At 37.1% G+C, this 21,744-nt stretch overlaps 1 protein-coding gene across 4 annotated transcripts in view; it reads right to left on the minus strand.

The window, feature by feature from the left end:
- DLGAP1 (DLG associated protein 1) overlaps positions 1-21,744 on the minus strand; it is an 855,942-nt gene that overhangs the window by 733,594 nt on the left and 100,604 nt on the right. For all 4 annotated transcript variants that reach the window (XM_057526434.1, XM_057526435.1, XM_057526433.1 and 1 more), the window contains exon 2: positions 3,406-3,567. The gene's annotated coding sequence lies outside the window, so the exon portion shown is untranslated. The remainder of the gene's footprint in view (positions 1-3,405; positions 3,568-21,744) is intronic.

Consider the following 21,744-nt stretch of genomic DNA (forward strand, 5'->3'; position numbering starts at 1 on the left):
AAATCCCCTACTTCCACCCCTGCCCTTCCCAGGAAACAATCGAAACAGTCCTCAGAAACTATATGAGAAATAGGACAGATTATCCAGAAACTTTAAGGAAGTGGTAATGATGTATTTGACATTGCTTACTTCTGTTAGACATCAAATGCAAGAGAAATTATTATAGAACTTACTTGGGAAGATGCTTTTTTCCTCAAAAAGTCTTTGATATAAAAAAAAAAAAAAAAGTCTTTGATAGAATAGTGAAGTGGAAAACATGATAAAATGAAAGGCAAGACTAAACACCCGGGAATGAACAACACTCCAAAAGTGACAGTCTTCTCTGATCACCTAATTTGGCAGTGGAGTCTTTCTAGAAACACTGAGCGTTACCAGTAACACTGAGATCACCTAAAACAAATACCCTGCACTTGATGATGTTTGGAATTTAATGGTAGGCAATGAGAATTCTTTAAATTTCTTGTTTTTGAACTATAAGAATTATGTTCAAAGATATAAGTAGAAAATAATGCTAAATTTTTGGATAAACGCTCTCAAAGATCATGAATTTTAAAAATTAAGAAGGAAATATTTTATACCACTAAGACTAAGTGGTTTTAAAATTTTGCTGTCTTTTCAATAAAAACAGTTTCTAACTTTTATATATAATTGCATAAGTCCTTTTGTTTATCCAGATACTTTAAGTGGCAAATAAAAAAGTTATAAAATGTATTCAAATGGTCTAATGTTACCTTGCTGCCCACTCTGAAAGATCTTATGATCTACTTACTTGTAAAAGCTTTAGTGAAATAATTACACTGTTATTGTCAAAAATCTGGTTGAGGCCCAGATTACATAAAAAAATAAATTAGCTCTATTGAAAATTTACTTTATTGGTTAATCCTACATATGCCATAAGTCTTTAGCTACATATTGAAACATTTGATATATTCTTATTCCTACTTGCTCACACAACTTACTTGAAAACATTTTGGAAATAAACCAGAAAAATAAATAAAATGGAGAAAAACTAAAAAAAAATTTTTTTATTTTATTATTTACAACAGTTCATAAGAACATTATCAGGAGGCCTGGTACACAGCTTTGCATGGTCAATATCAGATCTTAATATGAAAGAAGGAGGCACATTTTTCAGTTTCCTAAAATTCACTGGTTATTTCAAACCCAGTACTGCACTGGGGCAAATATAATCTGAGTCAGAGCTGGACATTAAGGCTGGATTATGGAATCAAGTTCTAAGCATTCAGAACCATGGAGATAAGACAGAGTACAAAGTTATAATGGCTGGATGGAGTAAGTAGTAAAGAGTATCCTGATTACCTAGTATTTATTTTACGATTTTTACAGACTTAGGAGGTTGGGTCAGCAGTCTAAAGTTAAGGGTGAAACAGCCAAACTCTGATATTAAGAATCATAAAAATGTGAAAAATGTAAAATGGAAGTTTTATAATTCCCTCTAGAAAGAAACAAGTTTGGGGAGTTTTAAAAGCAGTTGTTCTTAGAGATAATTTAGTAGCATCATGAAATGAGATCTGTGTTTAAACGAAATATACTGTATTTAGAGGGTACAAAATGATGATGGTGAATAATGTTTTCAAAAGTGTAAAAGTGGTGTAAGATTTTTCATGTATAATAATTTATAAAAATGAAAAAACTGTAGAATTTCCTGCTTCGAGTTCCACAAATTAAAGACTGACAACATCAGCAATCACATCATTCGTAAATGAGTTTAAGAAGAATAATTACAATAATGGTAGTAACAGTCACAGTAGCCATGTGTATCGAGTACTTCTGTGTCATGCACTGTATCTTACATTATTTATTCTGCACAAAAACTCTCATAGATATTCTACTGTTCTCATTTCAAAGAGGAGACTATTTAGAAAAGTTAGATAATTTACCCTATATTAAGATGCTAGAAAGTGGCAGATTTAATATCATAAAATTTAAAATACCAATGATCTTGAGAAATATAATATATGCCAGATTTGAAAGCCAACAATCTCGTCTTGAAAAATGTAGTAATGTCTTCCTAACTGTGCTGGCTAGGTGAGATTAAGGAAAATTCAACACAGTAGGAGGGTCTACAGATGAGAAATTTAAGTCCTCATAGAGAAAACGGTATTAAGATCAAGAAGTGGTGAAACTGTAAAAGTCCTTACCAAACAAAAAAAGTCCTTACAAATACGTGCACTATCACCTAACATAATCATACCCATTTTTGAACACTTACTGTGTGCTAATTTGTAATTTAGTTTATTTAATTTTCACAACTACCATAGGAGTGGTTGCCAAAAGGTGGCAGAATCAGGATTCAAATCAGAGAAACTGATCTGTTCCCCAAAGCCCATGTTCTCAGCCACTGTGCTATCACCAGGGGCATTTTCACACCTTAAGGCTTACTAATTTCCATTTCCCAGGCTTTGTTCACTGGGAAACTTTCTTGATATCCCTTCCCTACACTGTATACGAAATAAATGAAAAGTTTTTACACATGGCACATGAATATGTCTAGTTCATGTAAATATCTTTCTATTTCAGTCTCAGAGGTACTGACCCACATTGAATCTCAGGTACTTGAGATGCAGAATAACTCTTGAGAAGGAAACTTGAGAAGGTAAACCTTTGGATGACCTTTATTTCTCAACATCTATCCACCCAAGATAACTTCATGTCATGACCAAAGCACCTATTTCATCCCTTCACTTCTGCCCTTATGGAGGCCACTGGAACATCCTTCTAAGTGATGCAGAGTCACTTTGCTCGTCTTCTTCATCTCCCCCAAACTCCCTGCAGCAACTACTCCTATTCTGCCATCTGCTTCGATTTCACTACCTTTTCCCAGTCTCAATTCTGTTTCGATGATTAACCCCAAATGGACTGACTGGCAATTTAGTATATTGGAACAGAAAATTTTAACGTTGAGGAAAAGGTACGCAGAAGTAAAATTATACGCACTAGAAGTACAGGTAAGGAAAGCTCACAGTCAGGGCAGGATTTGCATAGATGATAATCATAGTAGGTACATTTTCATCATAACCACTTTCAAGGAGATAGCCTCTCCAATTTAGTTATCGATTTTATAGCAGTAGAAACAACATAGATTGTAGCAATTACAGGTTTCATAAAACCGGTCTGCAGTTATATTTTAAAAGAATGCTTGTCGTGAAATTCCCCTTGCAATGTTAACACATCATACTTCACATTAAGTAATAAAAATATCTTCAAATACATCAGCAAATGCATCAATCAAATACCAATGCCTTTTTACAGTAGCCTACTTTTTCCCTCTACCATGTGTCTAGTTATTGAAACTTTCCGATTTATATCAAAGCAGAAATATTTCAGAAGAGGTCATTACACCCAACATCATCCGTAACAGTAAATGAATTTTTAAACGCTTACCCAGTCTTAGTGAGACAAGAGGTATCCGGTCTGCAACAACTCCATGAATCTGGGATTATATCTCAGTAAACTGGATGCTTGCTGGTTCTTTTAAGAAAGTGTCCCCAGAAAAGGTGTGAATGGTAATCACAGAAGGCGCTCAAAAGCACCATTCACTGTGTGCTGAAACACAGAAGGGGACAAAAAAGAAATACCAATCTGTTAACTGAGCTTCAGAGTTACTTTTCCAATATTACTTATACATACTAAACCACACGAATAGCAGCCTTACTCTCATTTTTACACTAACAGTTCAGAGGCAGGCTTGTCTAGTCATCAAGAGTGTGGGCTCTGGGTCAGAGGAACAGACTTGACATCACACCCCAGCCACCTACCCTGCCTCTTTGGGAAGCTATGTGTGCCCTCCACAGAGGGCTATGAAAAGAATAATGAAATTAACACAAATAAAGTGCTTTTAACAGTGTTTGATGAAAAGTAGGTATTTTATTCTTTCCCTCTTTCTTTGCTGTTCTTGGTTAAAACTTAGGAAGATAGGATGTCCATTTAGTGAGCACATAATAGAAAGCACTGGGCTGGTGCTTTATAGAAATGACCTCACTTCATCCTCAGATGAGGTGTTCTTCCTTCTGTTTTATAAATAAGGAGACTGAGATTCAGGAATTAGCAATTTGCTAAAGTTAGACTACAGGAAAGTAGCGTTAGCACTTAAAAGATGTCTGCTCTTCAAAGTTCTTGTTGCATCTGAACTCTTTCATATTTGAGGGACTATTTGTTATATCTTGATGCTCTCCACAGCAAAGCAGACAATATACCAGATTAAACTCTACTGGTTTAATATAAAACTGTTTTTTATAAACTCATCCCAAGTTTATTTATAATGTTTTAGGAGACAGACTGAGAATGAAATTAGCCAGTAAAATTCAGCACATGAAACAAACACATTAAAACAATATTCAAAGAAATTTCTCTCCCTCTCTATCATGAAGGACCTGATTTAGAGTGGAATTTACCACCATGAAAAGATAACAAAAGGCGACTTTTTCAAATTGCTTATAGTCAAACTTACAGAACAATGAAGGCTATGTACTAAAGTCGATTTGACAAAAAAATTATTTTCATTGTAAAATTACTATCTTCATTAAAAATCTGCAGAGTATAAAATAAAAATATTTAAAATATAAAATTTATAAAATATTTATAAAAATATTTAAACCACCACATCATAGTCATTGCTACTAATATGGTGCATTTTCTTCTAGACTATTTTCCTATGGGTAGCTTTTTTCTAGATATATAACACAATACTAAATCTTGTTTATTTTCCTAAGATAGCATAAACTGGGCAAGGTTTTAATAGTTTGTAAACAATTTTCTTATTAAATAATGCAATATACATTTTATATAAAAATTTTAATATTTTTATTATTATGGAATAATAAATAAACCCCTTACTGACAATATCAAACTCCCAAAAAATCTCTTGAAGATAAGATTTTCTTGTGTCTTATTTGTCAGGAAAACCTGATCTGACCTGAACTGATGTGAGGCCACTTATCATCATTATTTATGACACTTAATATAAATATTCTTACAATTTACAATAGAAATACCCATGGGTTTCATTATGGGGTCCTGTCCCTTAGTTCCAACACACTATAAATTGTAAGTGATAGAAAAACCTCTGTTTCTTCTTAAGCCAGTATAATGTTGATACCTAAACCTAAAAAACTTTGTTCAAAAAAAGAAATTACAGACCATAGTTGTCTATGAATATCAACACAAAAGTACTAAAGAAATTTTAGCAAACAGAATACAACATCACACACAATCAAGTAGGACTTATTCCAGAAATACAAGGTTGGTTCATATTAGAAAATCTATTAATATCATAAGCCATATATATTACCATACATGCTGAAAAGCCTAAAAAAATTTCAACATTCACTCATCATAAAAACCCTCAAGAAAACAAAAGAAAGGACACTTTCTTAACATGAAAAATATTTATATTCCTCAATCCTAAAACCAATATCTTACTTAATGGGAAAACACTAGAAGCACTTCTACTCAGATCAGGAACAAGGGGAAGGGGTCCAGTATCTCCATTATTATTCACTTTATTAGCAAGTGCAATCAGAAGAAATAAATCAATTATAGAATAAGTAAGAGGTAAAACTATTCCTACTTGTGGACGCTAAAGTGGAAAGTGGAAAATTCTAAAGAATCAATAAAAACAGTACCTCAAACAACAAAAGAGTTTTTTTTAAGGCAACAGAATATGAAATTAATACTCAGAAATGAACACCTTCCATAGACGTTGCATTATAAATAAATAACATAACCCACACTGAAGAGGATGGGAAAGAACAGAGCTAACCTAAGTAACCTTCAGAAACAGTGTTTTGATTGCATACTTTAAGGCTAAAGACAAAAAGAACTGTACACATATTGTACTGTACTTAAAGATATTTTTACAGAGGTATAAAATTGCAATTGTGAAACTATGTGCATTTTCCAGATTGAGTAAATAATTTAAATACATTGATGATAATAAGAGTGAGGTTTCTCAGCGCTAAAGTTACTAGAAATAGAAGGAAGTTGACTTGAATGAACCCTGTGATGATGGACTGGAATCAGATGCATCAATATAAACTCATGATTATATGTGTGTGTGTATATACACAAATAGATATAAAATAGATATAGATGTGTGTGTGTTTGTATATATACACCTATGTCCTAGCTCTGTCAGATGAGAGAGAACCTAGAAGCAACTGTAGAAGTTCAATGAACACACCTAGCACCCAGAACTTGGTTTCCAAATATCCTTCTTCAATAAAAGGAACGAAAAATCCTGGGAGGAATGGTTGCTCTCAGGAACGAGGCAGAGATGAGCATGGTGAGGGGATGGGGCAAGATGAGCCCCATCTTTTGGGGCCAGAAAGTAAGCAAGTGCTCAAACTTTGATGGCAAGTCAAAAGGACTGAGGAGCCAGCCTGAAGGCACTCCCGATGACCAGATAATAATAATGAATTTTATCTCATGGAATAAAACAAATATGCTTGAGTTCATACTACAGATAAGTGGTTGAATGAATAAACAAGGATGAGATAGCTCATCCTTAGAGTAGAAATCAAATTAATAAATACAGAAAGAGTGAGGCAAAGGGAAAATCACCATCTCACAACCAGCACCATAATAACTGTTGCAGAGGCATGAATCAGTGATGAAGGATAAAATTAGTGGGCAGAGGTATAAGAGAAAACAGGATACTTGCATATTCTTAGACTCTCTTCCCACAAGATACTTATTAACTACAAAGGAAAAAAACCCATAAATTTAAAGTGGAGAAAACTGACAGACTCCACTTCAATCAAATGATCAAACTTAACAACACCAGAAATGAGGTGTGTCAACATCGTTTACCTCCTTATATGACTCACTGAGGTCACATCATTGCCTCTGGGGTATTCTTGCCAAGAATGAATAATCCGAATTTAATCATGAAGAAACATCAGACAAATCCAAATTGAGGGACATTCCCCAAATTAACTGGCCAGCACTCTTCAAAAATGTCAAGGTCATGAAGACAGACAAAGCCTAAAGATGTTCCTCAAGTGAAAGGAGAATAAAGAGACATGACAATGGATTAAAGACCTAAGGCCAGACACTATACAACTCTTAGAGGAAAACATAGGCAGAATACTCTATGACATAAATCACAGCAATATCCTTTTTGACCCACCTCCTAGAGAAATGGAAATAAAACAAAAATAAACAAATGGGACCTAATGAAACTTAAAAGCTTCTGCACAGCAAAGGAAACCATAAACAAGACGAAAAGACAACCCTCAGAATGGGAGACAATATTTGCAAACAAAGCAACTGACAAAGGATTAATCTCCAAAATATACAAGCAGCTCAGGCAGCTCAATATCAAAAAACCAAACAATCCAATCCCAAAATGGGCAGAAGACCTAAAGAGACATTTCTCCAAAGAAGATATACAGATTGCCAACAAACACATGAAAGGATGATCAACATCACTAATCATTAGAGAAATACAAATCAAAACCACAATGAGGTATCACCTCATACCGGTCAGAATGGCCATCATCAAAACATCTACAAACAATAAATGCTGGATTGTGGTGTGACGAATTGGGAGACTGGGACTGACATGTATTGATGTGTATAAAATGGATGACTAATAAGAAAAAATAAATAAATAAAAAATAAACATAAAAATACCCCAAAAACAAACAAACAAACAAAAACTGCTGGAGAGGGTGTGGAGAAAAGGGAACCCTCTTGCACTGCTGGTGGGAATGTAAATTGATAACAGCCACTATGGAGAACAGTATGGAGGTGCCTTAAAAAACCAAAAAACTGCCATATGACCCAGCAATCCCACTACTGGGCATATACCCTGAGAAAACCATAATTCAAAATGAGTCATGTACCACAATGTTCACTGCAGCACTATTTACAATAGCCAGGACATGGAAGCAACCTAAGTGTCCATCGACAGATGAATGGATAAAGAAGACGTGGCACATATATACAATGGAATATTACTCAGCCATAAAAAGAAACATAATTGAGTTATTTACAGTGAGGTGGATGGACCTAGAGTCTGTCACACAGAGTGAAGTCAGAAAAACAAATACCGTATGCTAACACATATATATGGAATCTAAGAAAGAAAAAAAAAAAGGTTCTGATGAACCTAGGGCAGGACAGGGATAAAGACACAGATGCAGAGAATGGACTTGAGGTCACAGGGCGGGAAGGGTAAGCTGGGATGAAGTGAGAGAGTGGCATGGACATATATACACTACCAAATGTAAAACAGATAGCTAGTGGGAAGCACTGCATAGCACAGGGAGATCAGCTCAGTGCTTTGTGACCACTTAGAGGGGTGGGATAGGGAGGGTGGGAGGGAGACATAAGAGGGAGAGGATATGGGGATATATGTATACATACAGCTGATTCACTTTAATGTACAGCAGAAAGTAACACAACATTGTAAAGCAATTATACTACAATAAAGATATTAAAAAATAAATAAATAAATAGCATTTTTCTGCACCAAAAAAAAAAAAACATGACAACTAAATACAATGTGTCATCCTGGATTTGATCCTGAACTAGGAAAAAAAATATTTGTGGCACAATTGGCAAAATTTAAAGAAGGTTTATAAATGGTACCAATTTTTATAGCTAATATTAATTTCATGATTTTATAATTGTACTACAGTTACATAAGATGTCCACATTTAGCAAAGCTGGGCGATGAGTTTATCGGATCTCTTTGTCACAGTCTTGCAAATGTTTTGCAACTCAACTTACTTCAAAATGAAAGTTTAAACAGATTTCAAAAGTACTTGGAAAATGAATAGCAAACTAAATTCAAAAATAATAGATGAAAGAAATGAACAAAATTGAGTATGAAAACAATTGAGTTGAAGCAAGATATATAATGGAAAAACCCAACTATGCCAAAAGTTGTTTCTAGAAACTCTTCATAAGACATTAAGAAGAAAAATGAAATTGAGCAATACCACATGAAAATGAGGGCATCTCTACAGTAAATTAAATGGTGTTAGAAATAGCTTTATGCTAGTAACCTATAAAATAGAACAAAGAGTGAAGAACCCACATGCATCGCCACCTAGTTTATGACAAACATGCCATCTCAATAAGCAGGGAAAACAATGAATTAGTTCTTTTCAATAAATGGTGCTTGATAAATTGAAAATGCATGTGGAAAAAAATGAGTCTTGACTACTTCTTCACACTGTATGCAAAACATAACAATAATTCCAGATGGATTGTAGACATGAAACATGAAAAGTAAAACAAGATAGCTTTTAGGAGAAAAATGGCTAAAATTACAAAAAAACAATACAAAGTGTTGACAAAGATACAGAGGAAGTGCAATTCATACGTGACTGGTCCAGGTGTAAATTGGTTCAATCATCTTGAAAGATTGTGGGGCTAAAGCTGAACAAATACAGAGCTTTTGACCAACATTGCACTCCAGGGATATAGCCAAGGGGATGAGTAGGTATATGCACCAAATGACATGTACCAGAATCATAATAGCTGTTTTATTCATAAAAGCCAAAACCCAGCAATAAGGCAATGTCCATCAATAATAGAATCAGTTAATAAATTATGCTATATTTATAAAATTGACTGCTCTATAGCCACAAAGAAGGATGAACAACTGTTGCCTACAACATGGATCAATCAATCCTACAGATAATATGGATTAAAAAAAAAAATCAAGAGAACATAATCTATTATTCCATTTATATAAAACTCAAGAAACAAATAACACTAATTTATAGTAAAAAAAAATGCATCATAGTGGTTACCTGTGGGAGGTATTAATTAGGAAGCGCAACAAGGGAGTTCTTTGGGCTGATATTATTCTGTATCTTCCTATGAGTAGGGGTTATACAGGTGTATTCACCCCTCATTTTCATTAAGCTGTACATTTAAGATTCATGTGCTATATTGTATGTAGGTTATAAATCAGTGGAAATTAAGAGAAAAGATTTTTTTCTTGAATGAATCCTCTTGTCTTCATTTTCACAGTTCAATATTCCACCTTATCAGACAGCTTTCCAAGGGATGCAATTAAAACCAAGTATTAATTTCTGAGAATGCATTTCTCCATCATATAACATAAAAAAGGAAAGAAGAGTTTTTATTGTCCAACTCCTTTGATGAAAATGGATGCTTTAGCTGTCTGTTCATTACTCTGTAGAGTGAGAAGAGATAATATCCTGGCTTTTACAATAAAAGCTGATTATCCCATCTGTTCAAAGTGTTTATTTCTTCTCAAAAAATGGAGGGAAACGTTATTGGATACTGTACAGTTCAGCTCTCTGGGACATCTTAGAAAAATATGTTAACTTATGTGTACCAAATCTGATTGTTTAAGAAAAAACCAGTTTAAAATAAGGCATTATAAAATGAAACAAGGCATTATATTTTTCTAAACAAAATACTTCTAGCTATATAAAGGTATTAATACAAAACAGCGTATTTCAATTTTCCTCAACATGAAAAGTAAGTATAATCACATTTTCCCTCAATAATTGTAAAATTTCTAGAATTTTCCATCTCCACCAACTCCACTCAACTAACATTACTTTGAAATCTCTTAAACTGCAGTCCTCCATGATTTTTTCTCTGAAAGTTATATTTTAAAAAAATGAATAATATACAGTCCCTTTCCTTCAAGATTTCACATTCTGTCCTGGACGACAGAGTATTACAATATAACTAACTACGTACTTGACATATGAAATGTGAGGACTAGTTGCCCAAGTACTGATTTCTACCAATAGCACGTGAGGTGTTCAGGGTCTCTATTAGCCTCTATACTACTCACAAGGCCTATAACACAGTGTCTTGAACACAGCTGGGTACCAATATTTTTTTTTTCTAAATTCCATTAAGGTAAATACTTAAGGCAAAAAGAAAAATTTCAATTATGAGCAATATCTTCTAAGAGATGACCAGGAAACACATACATATTCAATTATAAAAAGCAAAATAATAAAATAAACTCAATCTGGCAGTTGGGATGTGTTCCCATTATCTAGAAATTTTACTTATTTATCACCCTTCTGTTCAACACCATTGTCAGGTAATTGAAGTATTACTGTCTATTCATAAAATGTCATTTACAGATCCAGGGGAAAAAAAGGAACTGTAATAGGACCATTTAGATAATCTTATTCCCCCTAGAACTTTGACAGTGTTTCATAACCTACAGATATTTTGGTCCATTATATTGTAATGCTCCTCTTTTGACTTTTGCTCTGCTCTATTCATACAATAAATCGTTTCTCAGTTCCTCTGAATTCAACTCTTCCTACTGCTATTACCAACGTTTCAATTTGCAGGCTGGATCTAATTGCTGAAGCATTTATTAGAACCCAGGTAGCAGCATGTTATTATCTTACTAATTAATGCTCCCCAGGAGACTTTGGAATTAATATAGGCCATTCTGCAAAAATAATGACCACTGAAATCACAGCCCTAACACACACGTAAGGGAGCACACTCAAATATAGTCCATTTCGTTAGGAGTTTAGCAAAAGATGGAGAGGTTAACCCAAAAAAACCTGCAGAGAAGTGTAAAGATTATATGGACTCATGGGTGTAAGAAAATGTTACCTTAGTAGAAAGTCCCTAGTTCTGCCTTTATGATTCTGACAGTGATGTAAACACCACAGAAAGGAATCTTAAGAATTACATAATCCATAATTGGTGTTATTACATAACACCAATTGTTAGCTTGTTTGCTGTAGATTTAAACACTGCCTCAGGCTACTAGTGGTTGGCAACTCACACTGTGGAAAATGTCACTGGGTTTTGCTATCCTACTAGCTGTGCTCCATAGAGCAGAAAATTAAGCCTGACATCTTTGGGGGAGGAGTTTTCTGGTTTGTAAGAACTTACAAAAATAGCTATACTTATTTATTACAGGGTCACATTTGTAAGTTCTTAGCAGCTCTGAGATAAACAATTTTATTACACGTGCTCAATTCTTAGTTCATTCTCTTAGGTGAATAGACTTTTGTTTCTAACCTTAAAACACACATATATACACACAGCACAATAAAATACTTTTAAATCTACAGCGTATGAAAATAAACAGAAAAAAATCAATATCTAAAACCATAGACTTCTACTTTGGTTTATTCTGACTCCTTTTGAATAAAGATAAGTCTGAGTACCTAATCACTCATCAAAATATTAGTGTTTCATCCTGAATAACCTAGATTTGATGCACAAATAGAACCATGAATTTAAGTCATACCGGGTTCAAATTTATTTTGTTTGTTATATACATTTTGTTTGAACTATGCTAAAATGTAAAACTAATGATCCTTCTTTAGTTAGAAGTCTGTTTTGGCATATTTGATACATTTAAATGCAAACGTGTAGTTTTGCCATGAGAATCATACAGATTGCCCGGCCAAACTTAATTTACAAATGTGGAATAAAACTATGAGTTACTGGGACTTCTCTCCTGGTCCAGTGGTTACGACTCTGCACTCCCAATGCAGGGGGCCTGGGTTCGATCCCTGGTCAGGGAACTGGATCCCGCATGCTGCAACTCAGACCCGGCACAGCCAAATAAATAAATACTTTAAAAAACAAAACAAAACAAAACTATGAGTTACTGAAATGAGTCATAGAGTAAGATCCTCATTGAAGAAAAATATTCACAGTAGTTTCTAGAAAAGTTTGGACAACTCCTGCGATAACACCAAACCATTGATTTAATCACTCAGAGGCATTTGCCAACTTCATCAAAATGAGGATACACCTCCCTATCTCATGCCAAATTTCTTTCTTCCCTGACTTTGTTCTTTCCTGCAACCTCAAAGAAAGGAACTTTCAGGCTTCTAGATTCTATATGTAATAGGGAGGAACAAACCTGACTCCATATTGGATCTGTTTCTTTTACTTTAACCTTTGTATTCTATTGCTTCTGCCTGGAGTTGAGAAGGTTGCCTATAGCCTGAAATATGCAGGATAGCCCATTCTCAAGGCTCTGACCTTTAAAGGTGTAACACTTTTCCATTCATACAGAGATAAAAGGTTGCAAAACAAAGAATAACATTTGTCTTGGAGATTTACAAGAACATTGTGACCTGACCTACCTGGACAGATGCAAGAACAAAGGATTCCAACACCAAGAAGTCTGCACCAACCAACCAGGCCCCTCCCTCTCCTGGCCTTTAAAAATGCTTTGCTGAAACCCTTCCAGGAGTTCGGGGTTTGTGGGGCACGAGCCACCGGTCTCCTTGCATGGCCCTGCAATAAACCTTTCTCTGCTCCAAACTCCAACGTTTTGGTATTACTTGGCTTCACTGTGCGCTGGGCACACAAACTTGCATTTGGTTACATTATCTGTCCCATGACAGGCCCATTTTATTATACATGCCAAGAATTCTGGCCTTTGGAGAAAAATGCTCCCAAATCTCTCCCTTTCCTCAGCACCCCGTGTTTGTGCAAAGTTTGCAGTTTCACAGCACTGCTTTCTCTCACCATGGCTTAGAAAAGCATTCCCTCGGCCTTTTTAAAGTTCTATTGATCAAGCTAATGACATTTACTCAGCACCTGCTAAGTGAAAGTCACAGTTCCACTTGCTGTAAGGACACACATACGCACAGGCCATGGCGTGGCTTTCCTTCAACAAAGATAAATGTCCTGCGATTCCTGTTTTATAAGGCAGCTCCTGACGCCTGGCACGTCCTCCCTGCCCTAGCAGCCAAACAAACTCTCATCCACTTATCCACACCTGTCATCTTGTCTTTTCCATAAGTGTTTCCATTCGAATGAAGAAAAGCCAGCATCCCCCTCCCCCCTCTACCACCACCCTTAACTCTGTACACCCTCCCCCCTGGAAACATATACTCACGGCAGTATTTTTGGGAAATGTCTAAGCCTTTATTCTTATCTGACTTGATGCTTCTTTACAGGTGATTCTCCATGTGTGACTCTCCACTACCTTTGCACGGGTGACTGTACATCCCTAGAGAAGAGAGATCAACTCTCGACTTTTTGAGCTGTCAGCACAATTAAACACTAATGTCTTCCGTGATTATGACAATGATCAACCCAGAATTATAGAAGCTCCTTCACTCACTCCAAAGAGACTTTCAAGCAGAAACGCAGGCCTTAAGGCTATCTATCAAGTACAGTGACCAAGGGGAAGAAAGAGAGCATTTGGGTGACAATTCTGGCTCAAGAAAATGAGGTCTGCCTGTATATTTATATTTCAATATATATTTTCCTCCACTCTGTTTTCAAGGTTTTTTATTTGTCCTACTCACCTGTGTTTAATAAGCTTAAATCAACTTTTAGGAACATTGAAGTTACATACTGTCCCTCTGACAAACACATGAATAGATTAAAAAAATACAAAAGCTCAAATTTGTAATTCCTAGGTTGCTGAAAACTACCATAAATTTTACCCTAGTGCCCAGATGTGTATAACTTAGGTGAATCAGCTTCCAGGTTGGGGCATGAACTCCTTTTAAACAAACATGACTTCTACGGTCATACATGTCACAGTGGCCACTCAATACTTTAAAATATGGCCTGGATTTTTAACAGTCTTCAACCTACCTAACAAGAGGCTGGCGGTATAAGTAGGGTTCCGACTTTTCTGCAATTTCTCTCTTCTTAACAAGAAATCTCTATGCCTATGCATGCGTTAGAATGGCTAAAATAAAAGAGAGAAACAACACAAGATACTGGCCAGGATGTGGAGGACCTGGGTCCCTCACACACTGCTGGTGGGAATGGAAAATGGTGCGGCCGCTCTGGAGGACAGTGTGGCAGTGTCTTATAAAAGTGCACATGCATTTAACAGACAACCTAGTAATGTACTCTTGGGCATCTGGCCCCAGGGAAATGAAACTTCTGTTCACATAAACCCTGTACACAACTGTTCACAGCAACTTTATTCCTAATAACCAACGACTGGAAATAGACCAGATGTCTCTCAATGGGTCCATAATACCATGGAATACTATTCAGCAATAAAAAGGAGCTAAACCCTGAGAGGTACAACGGCTTGGATGAACCTCAAGGCAATGATGCTGAGTGTAAAAAGTCAGTCCCCTAAGGTTATAGGTATGATTCCATTTACATAACATTCTTGAAGTAAAATTTTAGAGGTGAGGAATGGATTAGTGGTTGACAGGGTCAGGGATGGGGAATGTGTGGCTTTAAAGGGGTAGCACAAGGGAGCCATGTGGTTATGCAAAGTTCTGGATCTTGATCTGGTGGTTATACAAATGTATACATGTGATAAAAATCATATAGAATACCCACACACACGAGTGCATATATAACTAGTAAAATCTTTAATGTCTATTTCCTGGTGCCAATGTCTATTTCCTGGTTGTGATTTTTACTATAGTCATGCAAGTTGTTACCTTTGCAGGAAACTGGGTTAAGAATACAGAGAACCTCCCCCCCCCCCCCCGTACATTTTTGCAATTTTCTGTGAATCTATCAGTTCAAAATAAAAGTTACAAAGAGAAAGAAACCTTTTCGGGGGTCCCCCATATTTCTCTAGCTACTTTTCTGCTTCCCTTTCTACTCTCCCTACAGCGATGTCTCAAAAATCATGTTTGCTGTCTCTAATATCTTTCTTACACTATCTTAAATCTGCTCCAATCACAGCTCCGACTCCTCCACCAGCTCCGTGGACACTGCTCTCGTCAAGGTGACCAGTGACGCCCACATTCCTGGGTCCCAGGTCAGCCATTCATCTGCATCGTAGACCCGCCCTCCTGACCCAAGGACCACCTGTGACGGAAGTGAGCTCACACTGGTCCTTGGTACTCTTTCTTACATCGTGAGCCCTCCCCCACTCTTCCTTCTCTCTCCTGAGTGTCTCATGCTCAGCCTCATTTGGAGCTTCTTCCTTAGATCCAAGAAACTCTTCTCTGTCTACCCATTCCTTTGGTAAACCTGTCCAGTCTCCTAGGTTCAACTAGTACCTAACCACTGACAACTCCCAAATTTGTATCTCCTGCCCAGTCCTCTTCCCTGAATTTCAGATTTGTATCCAACAGCCCTGGCAAATCTCTATGTAGACAACTTATAGGCATCTTCAACGTTACATGCCCCAAACCAAACACCTGACAGCCCACCAAATCTGCCTATTCCCATTTTTTCCCTACATCAAACATTGACAACTCCTTATTTCTTGTAACACAACTCAAAAATAATGATGTCATCATTTTCTCCTCTCACTCTCTCAGGCATCATGTCCAGTCTATCAGAGAATTCCGTAAGATGTTATGGAAAAACCTGAACGAACTTTTTGGCCAACCCGATACATCCTGAATCTAAGCACTTCCCACCACCTTCACTGTTACCATCCTAATCTAGTCCACTATTATCTTTGGCCTGTATTCTTCCAACAGTGTCCTCTCTCCTCTGGCCTTGCTCCCTATAGTATATGCTCAGTGCAGTGGCCTAAGGAATCCTTTTCTTTTTTTCTAAGATTTAATTTTATCTATTTTTGGCTGTGTTGGGTCTTCGTTGCTGCGCGAGGGCTTTCTCTAGTTATGGTGAGCAGGGGCTACACTGTTGTGGTGCTCAGGCTTCTCACTGCAGTGGTTTCTCTTGTTGCAGAGCACGGGCTCTAGGCACGCGGGCTTTAGTAGTTGTGGCTCGCAGGCTCTAGAGCGCAGGCTCAGTAGCTGTGGTGCATAGGCTTAGCTGCTCCGAGGCATGTGGGATCTTCCCGGACTAGGGATCAAACCCGTGTCCCCTGCACTGGCAGGCATATTCTTATCCACTGCCCCACTGAGGAAGTCCCAGGAATCCTTTTATTTTTTATTTATTTATTTTTTTAACATCTTTACTGAAGTATAATTGCTTTACATTGTTGTGTTAGTTTCTGCTGTATAACGAAGTGAATCAGCTATATGTATACATATATCCCCATATCCCCTCCCCCTCTTGGGCCTCCCTCACACCCTCCCTATCCCACCCCCTCTAGGTGGTCGCAAAGCATGGATCTGATCTCCCTGTGCTATGCAGCTGCTTCCCACTAGCTATCTATTTTACATTTGATAGTGTATATATGTCAGTGCTACTCTCTCACTTCATCCCAGCTTACCCTTCCCCCTCCCCGTGTCCTCAAGTCCACTCTCTACATCTGCGCCAGGAATCCTTTTAAATCATAAATTAGATCATGACATTCCTCTGCCCCCAAATACCCTATTCTTTCTGGATTCATACCTTACTATTATTATCCCCTTTGTTCACTCTGCTGTAGTCCACTAGCCTCCTTGCCCCTTCTGGAACATATCAAGTCCCTGACACAGAGCCTTTGCATTTGTCATTCCCCAGCCTGGATAACCATAAGAATAACACTCCCTTTTCCCAATTCAGGTACTCAAACGTTACCATGTAAATAGATCCCTATAATCCCATGCCCTACTCTGTTCCACTGCACTCACCACCACCTCATCATCTATATGAAATACCATTTCTTTCTTTATTATCTGTACTTTCCCCATTAGAAGGCAAACTTCATAGGAAATGAGATTTTGTGTTTTGTCACTTCTGTATTGCCAGTTTCCAAATCATGCCTGGAACAAATAAGGCTCTCAGTAAGTAACTGTGGTACAAATGAATTATTTAACCAATTATGCAAGTAATGCTCTACTTTCAGACAGGATGAGAAATGGAGTAGTTAGAGCAGCATGCGCTCTAAGAATTCCGTAAGACCTGAAAAACCACAGAGAACCCCATCTGCTCTATGACCGATAGCTCTGGCAATCCCCTGATTTCTGCAAGGTCGGCCAGTCTGATGGCCAAGTACGCCACAGTCACAGCACCTCTCCACTGGGCAACCAACAGAACCCCCTGGAGCCAGGACCTATCTGCTCCTTATTGCCAGGGATTCCACAGCCCCAGGGAAGCAAGGGATATATTGGATTGGCCAAAAAGTTTATTTGGGTTTTTCTGTTTGGGGAAACCCGACCAAACTTTTTGGCCAACCCAATAGCTGGTAGAAAGCACTGACCTACACTACTAGCTCCCTCTCATCCCAGGTCATCTAAAACATGAACTCCAGTGCAGACAATACCATATGTAGGTTACAAACATCTACATATGTGCTTGCCCAGGACTGGAACTTTCCATTAAATGTTTGTCTGTTGAAAGCATCAGAATAACAGAAAGAATAATCTGTCCATTCATCCAACAAATCTTTGCAAACAGCCTACTAGAATCACACACTGTTCTAGACCCTTGGGATAAAGTAAGGCACAAAACAGGCCATACTTCTAACCCCATGAAGTTGATATTCCAGAGTCGGAGAGCAACAAACACTATACAGGCAAACGAATGAACAATTTAAGTTCAGATAATGATTGGTTCTGTGACGACAATAAAATGGGATGATAAATTGCTCAAGCATTTCCTTTAAATTGGGTGGTCATGTTATTACTCTGAGGTGACATTTGAGCACAAATGTGAATAATTAAAAAGAACTAGTCATGCAAAAGCTGAGTGCAGAATGCTTCTAAAAGAAGAAAAAGTTAAAAGGCCTTCAGGGACTAACTAATGTGGTGTGTTTGAGAAATAAACAATGAAAGCCAGAATGTCTGCAGCATAGGGAGTGGGAGGGAAAGTTCTAGAAGCTGACAATAGAGAAGCAGGTACTACCCACTCAATCCTAGGAACCCCAGGAAAGGAGGGTTTGGGTCTTTTCCCAGCTTTATCGAGGTCTAACTGTCAAATTAAAATTGTCTATCTTTAAGGTACACAATGTGGTGATTTGACATATGTATACACTGTGAAATGATTACCACAATCAAGCTAATTAACACATTCGTCACCTCACATAGTTACCATTTTTGTGTGTATGTGGGAAGAACACAAGATCTAAGATCTTGGCAACTTTCAAGCGTACAATTCATTACATGAACTATGGTCACCATGCTGTAAATTAGATGCTCAGAACTTATTCATCTTATGACTGGAAGTTTGTATCCTGTGACCAGTATCTTCCCATTTCCCCCATATTCCAGTTTCTGGCAACCACCATTTTACTCTCGGCTTCTATGAGTTCGACTTTTGTAGATTCCATATATAAGGGAGACCATGCCGTATTTGTCATTCTGTGACTGGCTTATTTCACTTAGCATAATGTGCTCCAGGTTCATCCTGTTGCTGCATATGGCAGAATTTCCTTTTTTTAAGGCTGCATAACATTCATTTTATATTATACATATGTATAATATAAAAATATGTATATATATTATATAGGATTATATATACATATCACATTTTCTTTATCCATTAATGTGTCAGTAGACGCTTTGGTTATTTCTATATCTTGACTATTGTGAATAACGCTGTAATGAACATGGGAGTGCAGAGTTTCTTTAAAATACTGATTTCATTTCCTTTGGATGTACACCCAGAAGTAATGATAGAATTGCTGGATCATATGGTAGAGTTCTAGTTTCAATTTTCTGAGGAACCACCATACTGTTTTCCACAGTGGCTGTACCAATTTACATTCCCACCAACCGTGCACAAAGGTTTCTTTTTCTCCACATCCTTACTAATACTTGCTGTCTCTTGTCTTTTCGGCAATAGCCATTCTAACAGATATGAGGTGATATCTCATTGTGGTTTTGATTTGCATTTCCCTGATGATGAGTGATGTTGAGCATCTTTTCATGTGCCTGTTGGCCATTTGGATGTCTTCTTTGGAAGAATATATATTCAGGTCTTTGGTACATTTTTTTAATCAGGTTGTTTATTTGCTATTGAACTGTATAAGTCCCTTGTATATTTTGGATATTAACTCCTAATCAGATATATGGTTTGCAAGTATATTCAAACAGTTTGTATTTTAATCTAAGTGCAGGGAAAAGCGTTAGAGATATTACTTTGGAATACTGACTCTTGACTCTTAATGTTTTCTTCATGTGAAGGGAAACCTGTGAGATGATCACTAGGGGCTTCTCTCATGTTCTCACACCTTTGAGTGGCGAGTTTGGACGGAAGAGCCAGCCGTGAATAGGCAGTCCCTTCCTCTTGCCTGCAGAAAGCAAGGCTCTGGTCTGCTTTGGGCCCAGAGTTGAGCTTTGTGGTAACCTCTTTATCCCTGGAGCTCCTAGCTTGCAGGTATTCAGCCCTGCCTGTGACTGCCTGGGCCAGTTCATCACTGGCTGACACTCTGGTCTCCATGTTTGACACCTCTGTCTCCTTCAATTGCTTTAAAATTCTGGTGGCGAGGAGGGGGATATAACTCATTAGCCCTCTCAAACTCCAACAGGTTTTGCTTGTTTGTCTGTAACAATAGATACAGGGATCTAATTTATGTTTTAGAATGATTACTCTGGCTTCTATTTGGAGACTGGATTATAGAGAGGAAAAATGAAGAGGGACCAGGGAGGGCATGACATTGGTTATTCAGGGTAGAGATGGTGGTGGCTTGGACTAGGAATGGGAATAGTAGACAGGGAGAGAGAAATAATTGGAATATATATTCAAGTTGGAACCAAAGAGATTTGGTAAATTAGGTGTGGGGCTCAGAACAAGTCAGCATCAAATATGACTTCCAGGTTTCTAACTTGAGTGGCTGTGGGTAAGGAATAGCTATAATCCAAGAGTGGCTCTCAGGCAGGGCAGACAATTTTGGAGCCCAGTAGAGAGGTCAGGAAGAAAGTATAAATTTGGGAGTTTTCAGATGTGCTTAAATTCATTGGGATTATATGAGATAGAGTACCTGGGGAGAGGATACTGATAGAAAAGAGAGGAGTGCTGAGGACAAAGGTATGGGAAATGCCAACGTTGGTGTAATGCTATGATTCTAGAAAGGATGGAATTGGATATGTGTGCTTGGAGGTGAATTAAACCAGAGACAGGAATTTATTTCATTCATAAAAGATTATGTTAGAAAAAGGGAAAGATTGAGACAACAAAAAAGGAGCAACCAGAAATGTTATGAAGCAGAAGCTAAGTGATTAGGATGTTGGAGCAGACCAAAATGGAAGAGAAACATGAATGGAAGAACAGGTGGGCCTCATGACAGTGAGAGCAAAGGAAAACTTCATCTTCAATGACGTTCTGCAAATGAAATAGTTTTCAAACACAAAAAGATGATGAATGAGATAAATGAAGTAACTTTGGATAGGTTGGTTGGAAATGAGAAGTCTACAATCCAGTGTTAGGATCACAGCACTTCGTAGTCAAAAGGATTACTCCTGGGGATGAAAAGGGGAGAATTTCCGTGGAATGAAAGAAGAACCAATAAAAGTTGTTTCTATTTGTCTCTTGTTTGTGAGAAGAGTTAAATGATGAGACATTAACATTAAACCTGAACTTTAGTTAAAGCTACCTCCTGCAGAGAGAAAACCAACAGAAATTGTAGTTTTTCTATCAGGACTTTGGATCAGAAGGGTTTTTCAGGGAGTATCTAATATAGTAATAGATTATGTTAATTAATAGAAACATCCTTAGTAGTCTGTTTTATTGATGGTATGCCCAAAAGGAACTGAAGACTTAAATTTTTCCAAATTAAAACTAATTGTACAAAATATAATAATGAATTTTCTGGCCTTCTAACACCAAATCTAGTACAGTCCTCTCAAATGACAGCCTTAAGAAGTAGGGACAAAGAAAAAAATCATTCTGTAAAGTTCAATGTATAGTCTTTTATGTATTCCATTCTTAAATCAAAATAGTTATTTAAACATATGATAATAGGAAGATACAAAAGAAAATACACTCACATTTCCAAGTACAGATTAG

This window comes from Balaenoptera acutorostrata, chromosome 13, assembly GCF_949987535.1.
Source record: "Balaenoptera acutorostrata chromosome 13, mBalAcu1.1, whole genome shotgun sequence".
NCBI classification, from domain to species: domain Eukaryota; kingdom Metazoa; phylum Chordata; class Mammalia; order Artiodactyla; family Balaenopteridae; genus Balaenoptera; species Balaenoptera acutorostrata.